Genomic DNA, 17,900 nt, shown 5'->3' on the forward strand with positions numbered 1-17,900 from the left:
TCTCTTTAGTTTCCTTTTTTTGTCTAACGTATCATTTCATGTCATATTTTTTTTATTATTCCCATGTTTTCCTGCTATTTATTATGGGACTGACACTATTTCAATTTGGAAAACTAACAGAAAAAAAAATTCCCAAATTAATACAAATAGTACTTTTAAAATTTATTATAACTTGCAAAACCTGTGGATGAGTCTGCCTGTCTCCAACCCCTCAGATACATTTTTTGCAATGGTATGTAGTGCTGTTTACTTCTAAAGATTATTCTTACATTTTGTTAAGTAAAAGGAAGTATCCAATTAGTTTCTTTCTCCACAGTTTCTGACGGCCAGCTGGTGTTGGTGACTTGAATCGATATTGGTATATTTAACCTTACATATCTAAGTGCTCTAAAGCATTCAAGTTCACCTAAGTAACAACACGTGAAAAAGTATCAGTCAGGTTTGACAGGTATTTTGAAGGAAAAATATCACTATTAGTAAGTGGAATTTTCAACAATATATATGTATAGGTTTAACACAGCTGACTATGAAAAAAAGTAAGTCTTTATTTTATTTTATCAGCCAGAAGTATAGTTATATAAGAATCAGCAAAAAGGAGATAATAACTTTCTGTGATACATGAAGGCAGCATGCTTATCATGACATTTACGCCTACTCAGATGTTCATCTGGGGAAGTCATATTGACAGCTTAGCTCTTGAAGCCATCATTGTTCACAGACACATACAATTAATAGCTAGACAGAAATGAGATGTAAGTCTACATTGAGTATGCAGAAGGTGGAAGGTTGTGGTGCACCCACATATATCCACTATAAAACCTCGCTGTTGCAAAGACTGCCTTTATTAGCAAACCAGGATAAATCAAAGTAAAATACCATTTTTGTGAACCCTGCGTAGAGCTACTTTCCAAGTCTGGCCATCGTCCAGAATCTTTTGCTTGTAGATTAGGGGCAAGAGGGTAGCGAGAGGTTTCAGAACTTGTTCACCCTGTGTACCGCCATCTTTAACTAGATACCTCTCCCACATCTTTGCACAATAAATCACCTGAACAAATCAATAATCATTTGTCTGGGGCTCTGAGTTGCCAGATGAGCTGATTGCATAAAATATCAGACGTAAAGTAAAAGATGCATAAACTTCCCAACCCTGAAACAGTTTACAATCTGGTAAAAAGCCTACAGAATTTAACATTTCTTATGGGATGGGAATCTTAGCTTTTAATCAGTTCTACCAGTGACTCTGGATTTCAGAGGCCTCAGAAGTCAGTCCAGAGAAATGAAGTCTCCTGCAGGCATGTATCAGCGGAAACACTGAATAATCAAAAACCAAAGAGGCAAGCAGGAGTAGAGATGAGGAGAAATCAACATAACTTTCTAGTCAAGCAATTTGGTTAGCTGGTTTTGCTGCCTTTGAGATGAGATGAAAAAAATAAAAAGCTGGAAGTACTATTAAAATGAAAACCCAAGACAGAAACCAACGCTGACATCACAGATACTGGAATTATCTAGAGTGTACAGCCTTCAGCTATAGTCCTCACTACTCCTCAGCTCTGATTCCCACTCAGCTCTCTACGTATGAGTAGAATCAACAGTAGTCACAGAGACGTGCCTCATGGTGGTAACATGAAAGTGTGTAACACTTTCTTTCCTGTTTTTCTTTCTTTCTTATCTAAAGCAAAATATCTGGCATATTAATAAATCCAGATAATTTGTGTTGACATATATTTCATGTTTCCACAATATACCTTCCTTTCTCCATTTTTCGTCTTAAGTATTTCTTTTAAATATCTTTTTAACACTTTTGTTCTTGCAAAGAAATCGCAATGAGCCATCAACCCAAAATGTGCACATTTCCCAAACCCCGTTAACATTTGTTTATCAGAAATGTATTAGGTTTACTTACCAGATTTTACTGTTGAATAAGTGCCTCAGCACCACCAGTCATTCATATCACTTCAGCCTCTTTCCCTGAGAGGTGAAGTGTTAAAAGAAGCTCTTTTGCTAGCAAAACACAGTGACATGACCAAAATGGAATCAATTGAAACTAAAAATTAAGCCTTTATTCTAGGTCAGGTATTAGTTCACTTTCTTGCTCTCAGAACAACAGGTATTTGCTTAATAGTCACAGATACATTAAAGTTTTTGTGCTACTGGAGCTCAAAGAACTACTTGAAATGTTTGAGAAGTTGTTTCATTGCCGTGTATGTAGACAGTATAAGCAACACGGTCATAACGAACTACAGCAGACGGGAAACACGACATTAACAAGAATGTGGAACAATGACCTAATTTATACCAAATAACTGCAACTAAACGTGAGTTTAGCAACCTAATCATTCTGTAACAAGTAGGACAAAAATATTGATCAGCATTTTTAAGTGGAGGGTGATCTGAGCATATTATTTGAGTATATTGTTTAGAAGCTGACAGATAAAACATGACTGTCAGGGAGGAGGGTGGGCAAGTGAGAAGCTAGCCTTTGGGTGTAGTTTGAGTGAAAAGTACCATCAAGAGAAGTCTCACCCGTCACAATAGTTCTTAAAGCTAATGAATGAATGTTGAGAGAATTTATTGGTATCATTTGGTCTGTTTCGCTAGAACAAACCCACTTAGTAAGGAGTCAAGAGAACTTGCAGTCATGTCAGGATTTCATGGTGTACTGAAGTGACTAAACACTGAAGGAATGTAGCAAGCATCTTTCAGCAAAAATGGAGGGGGATGACAGCCCGCTCCATAAATATTGCTGTCATCTACCTTTAAGACTATTTTTTTCAAACATTAATAGGAAGAGGATCAAACAGCACATTTAGAAATAAAAACAAGTGCATAACCTTGAAAGGAAGTGAGTGGTTTTGTGAAAGGAAAAAAACCACTCTTTTTCTCTGCTGCCTTCTCTTTGTGAGTCATGCTCTGGGAGTGGTACCAGAACGTCTTGTTGTCCTATTTCTATGGAAAAAATCCTTGAGCAAGTTCATTCTTTATTAAGTTAGCATGGTGCCAAGCAAATGTAAAACACTGAATCTTTGATTGAGTGTTTTCTATTGTTCCGACTGCACTGGGGGAAAGAGGGAAGCAAACTCACGGTTTTGTTAACAGTGCTTCAGCACCGGCATTGCTGTGAATGGTGCTGGGCAACAGTTGCTTGCGTTTGCCAGCTTCAGTGAAGGACAATCTTTTCGATACACTTCAGGGATTTCATTTCTCAATACACCAGTTTCAGCAGTGAATTAATACTTGCACCCCAGCTCTGAGAGTTCGTTCCCACTCCATACCACATCCATTATCCCTTTAACTGTGACAATAAACCAGATCCTTGAAATGATCTGGATTCCCACAAATAATCTGGATTAAAGGTATCTCTCCTTCCCAAAAAAGGGTGGGGAAGTGAGAGACAAGAAACTAGCCTGACTACTGAAGCAAGCATGCGTTGTTGTATCCAAAGCCGTGAGTTGAAGCTGATGCAGATAAGTGGAATAACTTCTGGTGTTAATAATTTTTCCCACAGTATAAATGCGACCTTTTTATGCTTACTAAATTTGTTAGGGAAGTTTTAATGTGAACAGAAAAAAGCTACCTTCCATTGAAGTACAAGCACCCGAATAGAAGTGTTATAATTGCATAATCACATCACTATAATTGGTAGTATATTGCTCCTCAGATAATGCCTTTGTTCATTTTCACTTTCATAATTCATTTACACAGATAAGGCAATCTGGGTAGCTGCAATCACACATGTAGGCATTGGTGCTTTCTGGATAATGAAATTAAAAATTAAAAATGGTAGCCTACATTTGCTCATTAGCAGTCTACTTTTGGTACAGAGATAGTGTACTGAGTAAAACGTCTCTTTTACATGTGTAACTGCTGAGTTTAATTCTTTACACATGAAGGAATGGCAGCTTCTAGACTCACAATTTTAGGAATGGCTTTCAGTGTTAATTAGGAAGAGAAGCATAGGGAAACTAAAATGTTTTTGATGGGAAGAGACATTTTGTAACAGGGGAATAATGCAAAAGAAGAGTTGTTTCAATGGGGAAGGCTGGATTTAATCATGAAGTGAAGCAACAAAGGCTTTTGTGCTACTGACACTTTCCTCTGAGGCAACTCAGCAGGGAAAAACCAAAACTTCTAACTTTTATTTGTTGTACACTTTTAGCGGTGCTGACTGTATAGCGAGAAGCCTTCAGCCACCTATAAAAATGTGAGCACAACATTTAAGACTTCATCAATTAATATGGTATATACTTCTACTATTATACCAAATGCTGTACAATATTGTGTATATCATGGTAGCTGCATGCTGCACTAGAAAGGAATGCAATGTAATTATTTGGTTTAGGTGGCGTGGCATTAGATAAAACTCTACCTCTCCCTTCCTCCCTGTTCCCATTCCCTAAATTACTACAGAAACACTGCTAAAATAAAATTTTAGATGATGATGTGCAACTGGTTTTGGTTTCAACGTCTAACTCCCTTCATCCACATAGTAAAAGCTTCACAATTGTATTAAACATGGTGAGATCTATTCCTGACGATCATAATACAAATTACAATCTGCTGATTTTATTGTTAAAAATAAATCTAATGACAAACTGGGATACAATCAAGTGGATGTAAGCTGAGGAGCCCATCCTCAGTTTGTCTATCTGCAAAAATATATCTCATTAGCGAGAGTGGCAAAAATCCAAATTCATAGCAATAAATAGCGACTTTGTTGCAATCTGTTTCTGTGTTACTACTGTAGCTGCAGCCAAGTGATAGACAAAGGGAGGTAAACATGTTTCTTTCCTTTGGGAGAAGGGGGAAAAAAAGGAAAGGAAAAAAAAAAGAGAAGCTTCAGGGACTCATTCTTATCCTTCCAGGTAACTTGCTCACTTAGCAGTTAAGAAAAGAAGAATCACATCCAGTAACAACTAACTTTGAAAAATTATAACAGACTTGACATAGCCCAGTGTTCAAAGAATGGAGTGACAAATAAACCTTAGGCAAATTCCACTGCATCCATAAAATACTGTGCTCTTCTTGTCACAATAAAGTAAGTCTGTTTTGAGGTCTCATTTATTATGTTGTAATTCAATAGCCTCCAATTATGCTGGTGTGAGACCAGAACAAGGCTAATTTTATTAAATTATGGACTTGATGGAGAGATCACAGGCTGAAGTTCTATGGTTTATGCTCTATGGGCATCACATCAACTGTATTGTGTTAATTATGTCACAAAAACAATCACATACCTTTTTTTCCTCATTCAAAAACCCCAGACCTCTTTCACAGTGTCCATTTCAGAAAAATCTGTGGTCCAACACCACATTTTACCTGAAGGAATGAACTGAATATTGGACCTTTATATTTTCTTACATCTCAGAAGTGCCGTCTCGCAAAGCCACGAGATTTTCAGAACTTTCAGATTGAACCACAAAGTCCCAGTATGGCCAGGAACTGGAGTGCCTTTAAATATTATTAGATCCTAATGGATTGGATAAAAGCAGATGACTGAGCGAAGTAGAACCCATAGCTGCGCCATGAAGTACTTTTTGCTGAGATAGAGAGTTGCATTATGCAGCAGCCCTTTTGTGAAAATCATCAACTAATTTTCAGAAGTGAAGCATCATATGGAGATTTTTGCACTCATGCCCATGTATAAAGCTGGAATTGGTCCCATGTACGTGGTAGTCTGCCAGCTTCACTAAGGCATGGGTGCCAGCTAAAGACAGATTTAATATAGCTTGTACAATGTAGAAAAATTTCAGTTCCATGCCAAGAGGATCATCATAATGTTAATCATTGTCAAATGATAAGAATGCATTTTAGTGTGAGGAATCACATCTGTTGTCACTTTACATTGTCGTTATAGAGCTTTACGCAGTATCTTTCTGAGGTTATTTCAATGCAAAGTCACCGTATGTAAAGCTCCAATACTGTTTTTCATTACTGGGAATGAAAACAATACAGTTAATCTCTAAAACGTCTATGAAATCTACCTTTTCCTTCAGATCCTTCCCCTTGAAATCTCCTACTGAAGGTGATGTCTTAAAGTTTCATTCCATTCCGTTGCTCATTCGAACTAAGCACGCATTTGAGATTACTTTTAACATGTAAAGGTTGAAAAGTATTTAAAAATTAAGTTCTATTAATAACCATGTTTCCCTAAATAGTAACATGATTCAAGAACTCTGCAACTTCTGAGTCCTCCTCTCCTAAACCGAGATGATCTGAGCACTGAATCGATGATGAAAATGTGCTGAACTTTCAAACTAAAACATCTTAAGTAAAACTCACAGGAAATTATATACTTTCACTAACTCATTACCCACTCTTTACATTTTGCTTTCACCTTGTATGTGAACACAAGGATATTTTTAAACTATACACAACGGCATTCTGCATACAGCCCTTTGTCATAAAGAAAGATCAGCACAGTGCTAGATGGCTCTATGTGACCTCGCGCTAAGACAAGGCTGACTCTCTCATGTATCCAGAATAAATCCGGCCAAAGCTGAGTGTAAGTCAAGGGAGAAATAGGTGACAGAGATGGCTCCGTATGGCTTATGCCCACCTCAGCCACCTGATTTTTCCAGGAAGTGATAATATTAACATATTATGGCATGTTTATTAGTGTTGAATTGAATCAGACAGAGCTAATGCTAATGCAGAGCTAGCATGTGATGTAAATAGATACGCAAGGTTCTAATGAAAAAGCAGTAATACAATTACAGAACCAAGTCAAAGCTAAGATTTTCTATAAGAATTTATAATACTGTGTTTATTTTAAACATCAGGACATGCATTGTCATAGTTGTATTAAATCTATCACAATTTAGTCTTCTAAAAGCCTCTAAGTGTTTGAACGCAAACTTCGGTTTAGGCTCTAACAGTGACAGGAGCAACTCAGAAAGTTTGGATTGAGCTATAAACTGTTATAATCTTCTGGGATGCTCATATCCTGTGTTTACCTCATATCCAGCTCTAAAGCAGACTTGCAGCTGTTGTACATTCACTTTTCAGCCTTTTTGTCCCTATCTACTATGTACACAAACCATTTTTCTCTTACCTAATGTTCAGTTTCACACAGTATATGACCCACATTCGGTCTCCAACAGGGGTATATGTCGTGGTCTTGGAATACTGAAGAATAAAACAATACACTACTGGTGAAGGAAAGGAGAAAGTTTTGAAATATTAAACCAGAATTAGAAATCATAAGGCCTAGGCCAGAGGTGTTCATAAGCTATCTGTTAGGTATTCTTGGAAATTCAATTTCTGTTTCATGGGTCAGAAATATATTACCAGTCTTTCGTTTCTTATCAAAAAGACCATGGGACACAGCCCACTTAATAGCCGAAAGCTACTAAGTACGCATCATACTTTTTTTAATTACAATGCCAGGAAAACAATTAATTATAAAGGTTCAGAAGTGTGTTGAACCAAAATGTTTTAACACTTTTATGCGTAGTTACTCCTACACATGATATATTTAAATATTTCTGGAACAGTAGGGATATTCTAGCAATCAAGTGGAGAGGGAATCCCTTTTTGATGTGTAGCTCACACAAGGCAGACAGTGGCTAACCAAACTACTCAAGAGAACAACTGAAAATAGAACTAAGTATTTCTCTCTTGGAGGCAAGGCTCCTCATAGTTATCACTAAGCTATTTACACATGTATGTTATTAACATTTTTCATTTTGACATGTCTTTGACAAATATTTTTAAATATTTCTAGAGAAACAAGCAATATTAAATCAATCTGCTTAGAAAGGAACTTTGAAGTCAAAAGGCCCAAATAAGCCAAAGTTTTTATCTATGGCATTTTAAGTTAAGAACATAATACTTCTGACAACATTTACATAAACCAGAGAGTATCTATTAGAGACAAACTTATTTTGAAGAGTATAAATTTTTTTCACTCCTTCTACATATAATCTTGCCACTTTAAATAATATTTCCTATCATCTATTGATGGCAGTTTTCCTTCCAGAGGTAAGTGCACTATTTCACTCAATAAATCAAAACAATTGTATAGTTTTGAGGAGTCTTCATGGTGGGAATAGGAAGGAAAGGCTCAACAATTTTCAGGGCAGTATAATAATGCACCACTGTTAAAAGCATCAAATACATGCACTACATGGAGAGACTGAGACATAAATTATTCTCATTATTAACTTGGGCTTGCAACCAAGCTAAGCTTTACAGAAAAAAGGCAAAACAAAACCAAAACCTGATGTATTTGTTGTAAAAGCACACTTAAAAAACTGTAAGAACACATACATGCAAAACAGTCACAGGCAAATTAATCTGAAGTCTCATTTTTGCTCCAATTAGTTAGAATTAAGACCAATAATGTCTGTTCAAGAGAGGTATAACACCAGAATAGGGTTTCCTTGTCACAGCAGTATATGGCAGGGAAAAGGCCGTATATATCTCCATCTTACTGCCACTGACTGTTACAGTATCATCCCATAAAACTTGTTTGGAAACTTTAACCGACCTTACAGCTGGTGAAGGTGTCTTAGTAGCCATTGAAACATATATTCCAAATTACCAAAGAATGAATATATGAACAGAGAAAACCTTCTGTGATACTTTAGCAGTTTTCTGTGAAAGGGAAATATCTAATTTCAGTTACCCATAAAATCCAGGGTCTTTCCAGTTAAGTTGAGAATAATTAAATCAGAGTTGGTCAGTAATTTTCTAATTTAACTTTTTCTCCGATGGAAAATTTCAGATTTTGTGCACAGCTTACTTTGCACATAAAATTATATCTATCTCGGAGATTTCCTGACTATAGGTAACTATTCCACTGGGTTGCTCAGAGCTGTGCTCCCGGATCATCTTTGGCAGCACACGGACTAGAAACACTGGTTTTCAAATAACCAGTTTACTGCCATCTCAGTTTATGGTCCTGGAAGTACAGAAGGTCAGAAAGAGATGTTGACTCAAATTTTTTAAAACGCATTTCAGAGTACTCATTCTTCTGAGGATTTAATTTTGGTGGCCTTTTCCAAGATTTTTTAATGTATTTAATTTTCTTCAGAGCAGGAATTCTAAACTCCAGCCCACCCTAATGGAAATCAATGCCAATGATGTAATGCTTTTTGCAGCGCAGTTGCCTGAGCATCACAAAATAACACACTGATGACAGAAAGGGACTGTGAAAAGGGACAACCATTTGCAGCTCCAGCTGAGCTTGGCATGTTTGGCATCTCTGCCAAACAGGTGTCTCCGTTATCGTAAGTGAAAGTATTCAGGGTTAGGGAATACAATGATAATAATAAAAAACTACAGTTTAGAGGAAAAAATTTCAAACCTTCATCAAGCCTTTAATAAAACCGGAAAAGATAGCTACTGAATATGACTGAGTGGTGTCACAGGTATTACAAAAAAAACCCCCACAAAACTATTAAAAACAAACAGTAAATAAAAATACAAAGCATATAACTGCAGGTAAGCATGGCGTTAGATGTTGATTCTTCAATAAATTCTGCAGACAACACAGCAGAAAAAAACGCAACAATAGTCTTTCTTTTCAATTTTCCCAGGCAGAACAATAGTTCTGTATTGCAGATGAACAAAAGAAAGAAGTAAATACTACCCAATCGTCTGTTCCTTAGTGTCTTTCTGGCATAAATTACACTCACAGTGAACCATTCAAATGTAAGTGCCTCCAAACACTATTTATCAGAGAAATTCACAACAATTAAATGTCTGCATAATATTTATGGAGGCTACTTGTTTTCCTGGGGGCGCCAAAAGTCTGGAGAAGGGTTGGGTCAAACAAACTGCAGCCAATGTCAAACAATAGATAATGGAGTATAAGCACTTGCACAGACAAACTTCTTCCTTTAGATCTCTCCCTGTTAAATAACACTGCATCAAATACTATCTGCGTTATGCTTGGAAGGTTGCACTGCTGTAATTCAGGAGTCTCTAAAGCGGAAAAACTCATTAAATAAATAGCAACAAAACCAGGCAAAAATGCTGAACAACAACGATTACAAACATTTAGTTATGCCATTATGCAGCAGCCATGAGATCAGTGAGGAAGACTTGAGAAAAAGCACATTCCTGTTTTGTTTTTTTTTTAACTTTGGAGGGATATTTGTAGAACTACTAGTTCTGGAAAAAGTAAAGCTTTAATGTAGGTCTCACATTTTTCTGTTCTCCAGCAGATGATATCTCAAGGTGTACTGGCTTCTCTGGAAGGTCAGGTGTATTTGCCTAAATTGCCAAACAGAGAAGCAGCTTAGGAATACTTTTTTTTTTTTTTTTGGTCATTTTACGACACAGACTCAGATGAGCATCACTTCTCTTACTCATTCTAAAGAACACATATTAAACCACATGACTGTCCAGCTTCATTGTACAGACCATAAACAGCTAATGAATACTCATTCTCAGGGCATTCAGGTCAAGAAGAATCAAAATTTTAACATAGCAGTTTTCACCTTTTTTCATTTGCAAACACTCACAATATTGCCAGTGGTGGCAGAGCTTTATACAGCAAAGGCAAACAATGGGTTTAGGGGGAGTTTAGATTACTGTTCTGTAACTGCTAGTTGTAGATTACCTAGCAGTACTTAACTGATTCAGTTGAGGTGCAACTATGTGACTACAATTGTCTTGAATTATCCAAAGTACACAACATGGATGTTTACACTGGCCCTCTTTCAGGCCAGCTTTCTGTTGGCTACAGGAGCACAGACGTTATCTGATGTATCAGAAAGCTGGAGTGACATGGGCAATACTTTATCTTCATAAAATCTGCCAGTTCAAAGTTAACCTTTCAAAAATACTGGAACAAAATTGAACCCTCAGGATAAGTTCATATTGGATCAACACTTTCTGTCACATTTTGGTCTAATACTAGGTACCTTGGAGTAGGATTTACAGTATCACAGAATCAAGGACTTCATATGAGCGACTTAAGACTGTTTTGTTGGAGAGGTGCTCAAGCAGGACCATCTCCTTTCACTTAAACTTCAGTTATTCCCACCATCAGACAACTTCCTCCGTGGTAAGGATGCAACTAGATATGAAAACACAGAAGGAGTCCAACCTAGCAACTGATTCAAGTTTAAATTTATGGTAAGGGTAAAAAAAAGTTATTACAGGTTATTTTTAACACAGAAGAATTTCCTGCATGGCATCAAAACCAGTCATGCTAGAACAGCTAAGAAAGATAGCATGGAGGCAGCAATATGAGTTGGGAGGCAAGAATGAATCATGGGAGACAACTTAATTCACGATGCCTGCTGAAAAAGGTCACCTTTTAGGGGCCGTGTAGCTGACAAACTCCCTCAGATCACAGAAGACCCATTTGGAAATCTCTTTTCTATCAGAATCCACAGGAATAAATACAAGAAGTCACGGTAACAGTATTTGACTCGCACTTGCAAAATTACACATGCTGGCAAACAGTCAGAACCACCCAAACTTTCAGAAGTAAGTCACATACCCCTTTAAGACCTTGCATATATGTATTCAGAGAATGTGCGTCTATGGTCTGAGCCACACACTGCTCTGCAGCCAGCTGCAGCCTTTAACAGATAGTGAATGCCTTTAGTAGCTCTTTACAAGCAAGCCTAAGCAGTTTTCTAAAAGAAAAGAGAGGTTTGGGAGAAGGCTGGCTTGTTCAGTCTACAACAGTCTGACTAATTGTAAAACTTTATGGACCGTGAAAACTGAGTCACTTCATTGTCAGCTGTAACTTTATAACTGATGTACTCAATTTCTGTTCAGCTTCCCTTAACCACAGCAGAGTGCAATTTTTTTCTGTTATTTTAGTCACGACTGCTCAGTTTTCTCTATCTCCTTAGGAAAATTAAAGGATTGACTTTATATTAAGTTCTGACTGCCACTATAGCTCCTCTCCATGAGCCCCTATTTTACAAGTTCCATAAATTGCATTGGCGACCTCAAGTACTTCATGAAATTGTATGGGAAGGCAGTAGAGGAAAAACAGAAAATCTCCCGAACATCTGCTGTCACCAGAGAACAAGTAAATTACTTCATCACTCTGCAGTTTTTGGGTCAAGCTTAGCCCATTTTGTTGATTGGTTGATTGATTTTGCTTCTTTTTGGGGCACTTAGGATGTTTTGTTTGACAAAAAGAAAGCCCACATGTTAGATACAATACAGTAGCACCGGAGCACTTGCTGCCACACAGTAGATCTTAAAACCTTTTTTGCAGTCTTAGTTTTCTAAAGACTCCAGTAAATGGCAACAGAAATAATTGCAACTCTTTTGCTCTAGTCCTCCTCCAGCGATGATATCAGGAGTAAACCAGATCGGATGGCAAACACAAACAAAATGAAACAGTGCTAAATGCTTAATTCACTCCTAAATGATCAATTTGACATCTTACAGGAAAACTTCTGTCAGAAATGATTTTGATAAACCAGAGGTTATGTTTCTCTTTCGGTTGTATGAAGTTGATGCCTATTTTTATTATAACTTCCACTGGTAACTATGTAATTTCAGTATTTAGGCATTTGCATTTTTTCCCAACTCTATATAATTAACAAGACAAAAGCCTTTTTTTTGCCTATTCAGATATTTTGACTTCAGTCTGTTGTGGAGGTGGAGCAGAAACTGGGATTTACATGTGGAAGGGCAGTATGAGCTCTGAGTTTTTGACCAGTAGCTCTAAGAAACTGCTAAGTATTTTGTGGAGGGCTTCAATGTGTACCAGCTAAATCAGAGAGTGAGGTTTTTGAAAGAAATGTTTATAATGACTGGCTGGTCTGCAGGGCAAACAAGGGCCCCTGCACAAGTAGCTGGCAGGAGTTCAAAACAGGAGAAAAGTAATTATTTGTGTAGTGGATTATATACAATGTCTTTCTAGGCAGAGACCTGAATCGAACATTTATAAGTTAAATAGTCACAAAAAGAATCTTTTAGGAAATCTTAGAAGTGTTTGATGTAGCATAAGTAGAGTCAGAAGTCTAAGCCAAACAAAAATACAGAATATAGAAATGTGAGATTTCATTTAATTGCAGTTCAGCAGTCAGCTTCGTGAAATGTTATCTTTAATTTCCCCTGCAGTGTTCTTAGATAAACTACTTAATTTTAATTGGAAGCATATGTGAGGAGTGCATATACACGTACATTTAAAGGTCTAGAAATGGGGGATTTTGATATTTTATTATTCAGGGACTGGGAGACCTGTAAAGACACACTGCTGCTGTTCTTAGTGATATCATAGGCAAATTATGGCTTGTGCACCACTCCTTCAATTTGCAGTCATTTCTAGTAGAGCTTTCTATAAGCACAGCAATTCACCTACCCACAGCAAATCGGAGGATTAGCATTTACTCTAATCCATCAAAAGCATTGATACGTGCCAGAAATTGCAGTAAAAAGTTATTATGACCCAGAAAATTAATTCTCTGCCTCCTATACATGATAATACTGGAAACACCTTTCTAACAGCCAAATAATATCATTATTCTAATATGACTGGATAGAAGCATTCTCTAAATTGCTAATGTGAAGTAGCTGAGTATGGCTAAAATATCTATAGCTATTGAAAATTATAACATTTATCATACTATAAATTTAATTAGATACATATTTTTAGGTTACAAAGTTATCATTAGAAATTGTTTACCCTGACTACTCAGGCACAGAAACAGACTTTGGTTTCAAAATCAAAAGAAGCTCTTCCCAATTTATAATGGAACAATTCTTACTGTAATTATAGCACTAATGGAATACATATCAATCAACAGGTAAATCATTATATAACTTCTGTTCAGAGCATTCTGAAATCATATTTGACAAATAACAGCTTTAATTTTACTTAAATTCCCTTTAGAAATAGCTGTCATTTGAATTTTTTCAAGAGCTTAAGATTTTCCTTTAAAGAAAAGCTAGGAAACGGTAAATATAGGCAACATTGCAAGTAAAAACTATTTGAACTGTATATCCATTTGTTCCTAATGTAGTTTGCAGTAAGTGACAATTTGTCTTGCCATTTTTTTACCAGTTATCCACCTGTAATTCTAGTTCTTCTCCTCTCCTTGATTGTTCACTACTTACAAATTTATAAACCTTTATATCACAAAATGTTAAGTTTTGATAATGATGATCTTTTTAGTTAATCTTTACTGAACATTCATAGTTTAGCCAAATTGAGCATACAAAGAAGGACAATAAGCAAACACAAACACCAAATACAGTATAAAATAAAATGTGAACAAGGAACTTCGAAAAACCAATGAAAGACTTCTTTCTTCTGGAAACTGTTCTATAGCTCTGCCACCAGTATCCCCGGATCTGGTGAAGGAATGACTGGGTGAGGTTCCCTAACTAAAGGTACCCAATTCTGGTCCCTTTTAGACCTGACAGGCTGCTAATCTGGATTCTATTTGATGCATTTCAAAGCATTCTCTCTTCTTATACTTCAGCAGGTATGGAGGAAGGTATGTCTACTTTCAAGTTTCCTCAAATCAGTGGCTAGGGCCCCTTTTTGCCTGTACAAAATGTGTACACATGTAATGACAGGCATTTGTCACTGCAGCACTGCAGGATAAACAAACTGGGTCTATGAGTCAGACCCTTTTAGTGCCTAAAACAGTTTAGACTCGCTGCAGAAATTAGGGTCTATTATGTTGGATGTGGACGAAAAGAAAGGGAAGAAGGCAAGGAAAGAAGTTTATGCTTTTCCTCAAATCCCTTTTGCCACCCAAGTTAGCACAAATTAGTTTTAGGACAGTGATGGCGGTAACACAAACTCTTCTAAAATCAGTGACAATTACGTAAAGTAGTCTATTCTAACCACATGTGAACTCTACTCCCCAAAACTCTTGGGACCTTGGATTTTAACTTTTTCCATTCAGAGGTTTTCCGGCGTCTTAGAGACAATTCCAGCAAATACGTTTAACTGTGAAAAGCAAGTTGTTTTCTCACTAATTAATTCAAAGCTCAGAAATGTAACTCACTCCTAATACTAGGTTCAACAGTAGTGGGGATACAAGAAGCTACCTGCAAGGAGGTGCCTACTTGCAAAATAAGATAAGGTAGAGGGGGTCTGACTCTTCTGTGGGTGACGTTGAGTGAAGTTGCAGCCAGCCAATGTATACCGTAAACAGACAGCACACCATTTCACAGAATAATGAAGAACACAGAGTTAAGTCAAGTCTATCTGCAGATTAAGCAGAATACCAAACACGAATTAACAGAATACCAAGCGTACAGAGCTCTGCTTTAAATCTGGTTATCCGGGTTCTGAATCAAAACACTTTAAAGAAGCTGCTTCTCTTTCAGAGCTCACTGCCACGCTCTACCAGCAGCTGAAGAGAAACTCTCCTAGGCAGCAAATCTTCTGGTCCTGTTGACACCAGAATACATTTCAGCTGGAGAATTAGTTACTGTCTAAAGTAAGATTCCATCTGATGCAGAATGCAAGGCTAAGGGAGAAAATAGGTTGAGAAAGAGCACCCTGGCCAGGCTGTGACGAGATGCCTCCTGAAGCAGCAGGTGTACAACACCCCTTCCGTCAGGCAGCTGGAATTCCAGCAGTGGCTTGAATGGCTTTTGCTTTTACTCTTCTGCATAACAAAGAATTATAAAAGCCCCACTGTTATATGACTTATTTAGTTGTCACTTGTTTGTTTTTGCTTTCTCCCTGAAGTACAAAACATCAGACACTCACAGTCTGCATACTGAAAATGCCTTAATTCAAAGATCGGAAGCTCAAGTCAAGACAGAAATGTACATGACTCATTTTCTCAAGTAAGACCTGTTTCAGTGAGCTTGTGTTTTACATACTCAGACATCAATAAACTCAGCACCAATGCTAATGAAGTTATTAATTTCAAATTCATCTCTTCTCTGCTAGAGAATCTCCTTTTTTTTGTAGCACTGATGCAATTGCAATGTAAAGAAAATAGAGTTGGATTTTGACTTGCCATGCAGAAGGCAGAGCTTGGTCAAGCTTTTATCACTGCACTTAAGGAGAGCATTAGATTAGGAAGGTCAACACAAGCATATAGAGTAGAAAACCCATAGAAACGCCCTTTCATTCAAGCTTCCACAATACCTAGCTTTTCTCATTGGGCATTTAAAGAAGGATTTTAATTTATCCTTAAGCATACTCAACTCAACTATCTTATAGAACAGCCTGCATTTACAAAAATTAAAAAAACCCAAAACCAACAACAAAACCACCCCAAGATATATGAGGTTAAATGTATATGGAATTCTGCAGCCAAATACAGATTTGAATGCCCATTATGTGAACACTGAAATGCTAAAAGAAAAGAAAAGCTTATTTTAAGTAAGGACCTATTGTGTAACTTTTAAACGCTATCCAGATAGTCACCTAAATGAAATCCAATGTTCTTTCAGAAATAATGACCTGCTGGCAAGAAGATAATCAGCACGTTTGACTGACAAAATACAGTAAAACTGTGTCAAAATCACATGTATACATTGGTGAAAACTCTGCAGGCCTGTGGACTCTACCAGCAAGAATACATTCAGCTTCATAACTTGCACCGAGTCTTCACTTCAATGTAGATATACTACTGTACACTCCTTTAAAAACTCAGTAGTTTGCTTCACACACTAGTTTCATTAACAGCTCCCCTCTCTAAGACAAAACAATTCCCCTGACGGATGATTTATAAAAGAATTCTTCCCAAATCAGATTATCTGTGGCAGTTCCACTTATCCATCCCTTTCCCCTACTACACACAAACATACTTCTACTTTGATATCTGTGCATCAGCAAAACGAATCCTTTTCCTTAATGACTGATGCTTATACTACAAACCGAGCACGGAGATCTGCTCTGAAAAATTCAATTCTTTGACATTTCCTCATACAATATTCATAATAGTGACTAGTCAGTGATTTCAAATTGACTAGTGAATAATCAAATGAAATCATTGGGAAGTCTGAAAAATAGTCATCTGAGCATGTATCTAATAATATAACCTGTTTCTCTTATATACAAGTATTTTGGCACTATCTTTGTCCTGCAGTCACAACAGCCATGAGGGTGGCACCAAGATGCACGGTTTTCAAACACTTAAGCTCCATTTGATTTTGATACACCACAAACTCCAACTATTGTTTTAAGTACTCCTAAAGAAGCATGAACCTTATTTCCTGGAGCTGTTGTACTGAGTGTCACTAATGTTTAGTTATTTACATTCGTTTGTTTAATGGAACCATTCCAGAGGCAGTTGAAAGGAAATGTTTCAACCCAAGAGCCTAACGGTAACAGAGAACTTACAGAATGAACAAAAGCAGCAGGTTAGACCCTACACAAATGGAAGTCTGCACAAACTGTTGGAGGTCTCTAGTAGCAGAAATGCAGAAGCAAGATGTGTAGCATCAGGAACTGATTGAAATATTTGCTCCGCTACGTACATTTTGGAGTTTCTAGGGGCAAAATGGTTCCCAAAGCGCAGAGCGATGATAGGATTCAGAGCAAATATTCAAAAGCATATCACAGAGAAGTTCGGGCAAAAGCCCGGCCACAACTGAAAAGTGACTTTCCAATGAAGCAAACCAACTTTCTCTAGAAAGAAAGCAGATGGTGGAAACTCCCTTCCCCACAGCCAGCTTGAATCTCTACCCAATGCATAGGGGAAACAGGCAGTGCCATAGCCAATGCATCTAATCCTCTTAGCACTGAAAGTAACGCATTTTCATTCAACAGCTGAGGCACTATATAGCATCTGTGGAATACCTTTAGAAACCCAGTATTTCAAATCTTTCCAGAAAAAATAATAGTGCCATTTCCTTGCTTCCAAAGCAACAAATATAACATGTATTTATTTGTAACATCCTGACATCAGCTTTCAGAGCAAAAACCAGACAAATACTTATAAGGAGGCGTCAAAGTTTAAGTAAGGGGTTTAAAACACACTAGTGTGATGGAGATCTCT

The 17,900-nt window shown here is 37.2% G+C and overlaps 1 protein-coding gene across 5 annotated transcripts in view; it reads right to left on the reverse strand.

The window, feature by feature from the left end:
• PDE1A (phosphodiesterase 1A) overlaps nt 1-17,900 on the reverse strand; it is a 189,545-nt gene that overhangs the window by 146,632 nt on the left and 25,013 nt on the right. The gene's annotated exons all lie outside the window — the stretch shown is intronic.

This window comes from Chroicocephalus ridibundus, chromosome 7 (assembly GCF_963924245.1).
Source record: "Chroicocephalus ridibundus chromosome 7, bChrRid1.1, whole genome shotgun sequence".
Lineage (NCBI taxonomy): Eukaryota > Metazoa > Chordata > Aves > Charadriiformes > Laridae > Chroicocephalus > Chroicocephalus ridibundus.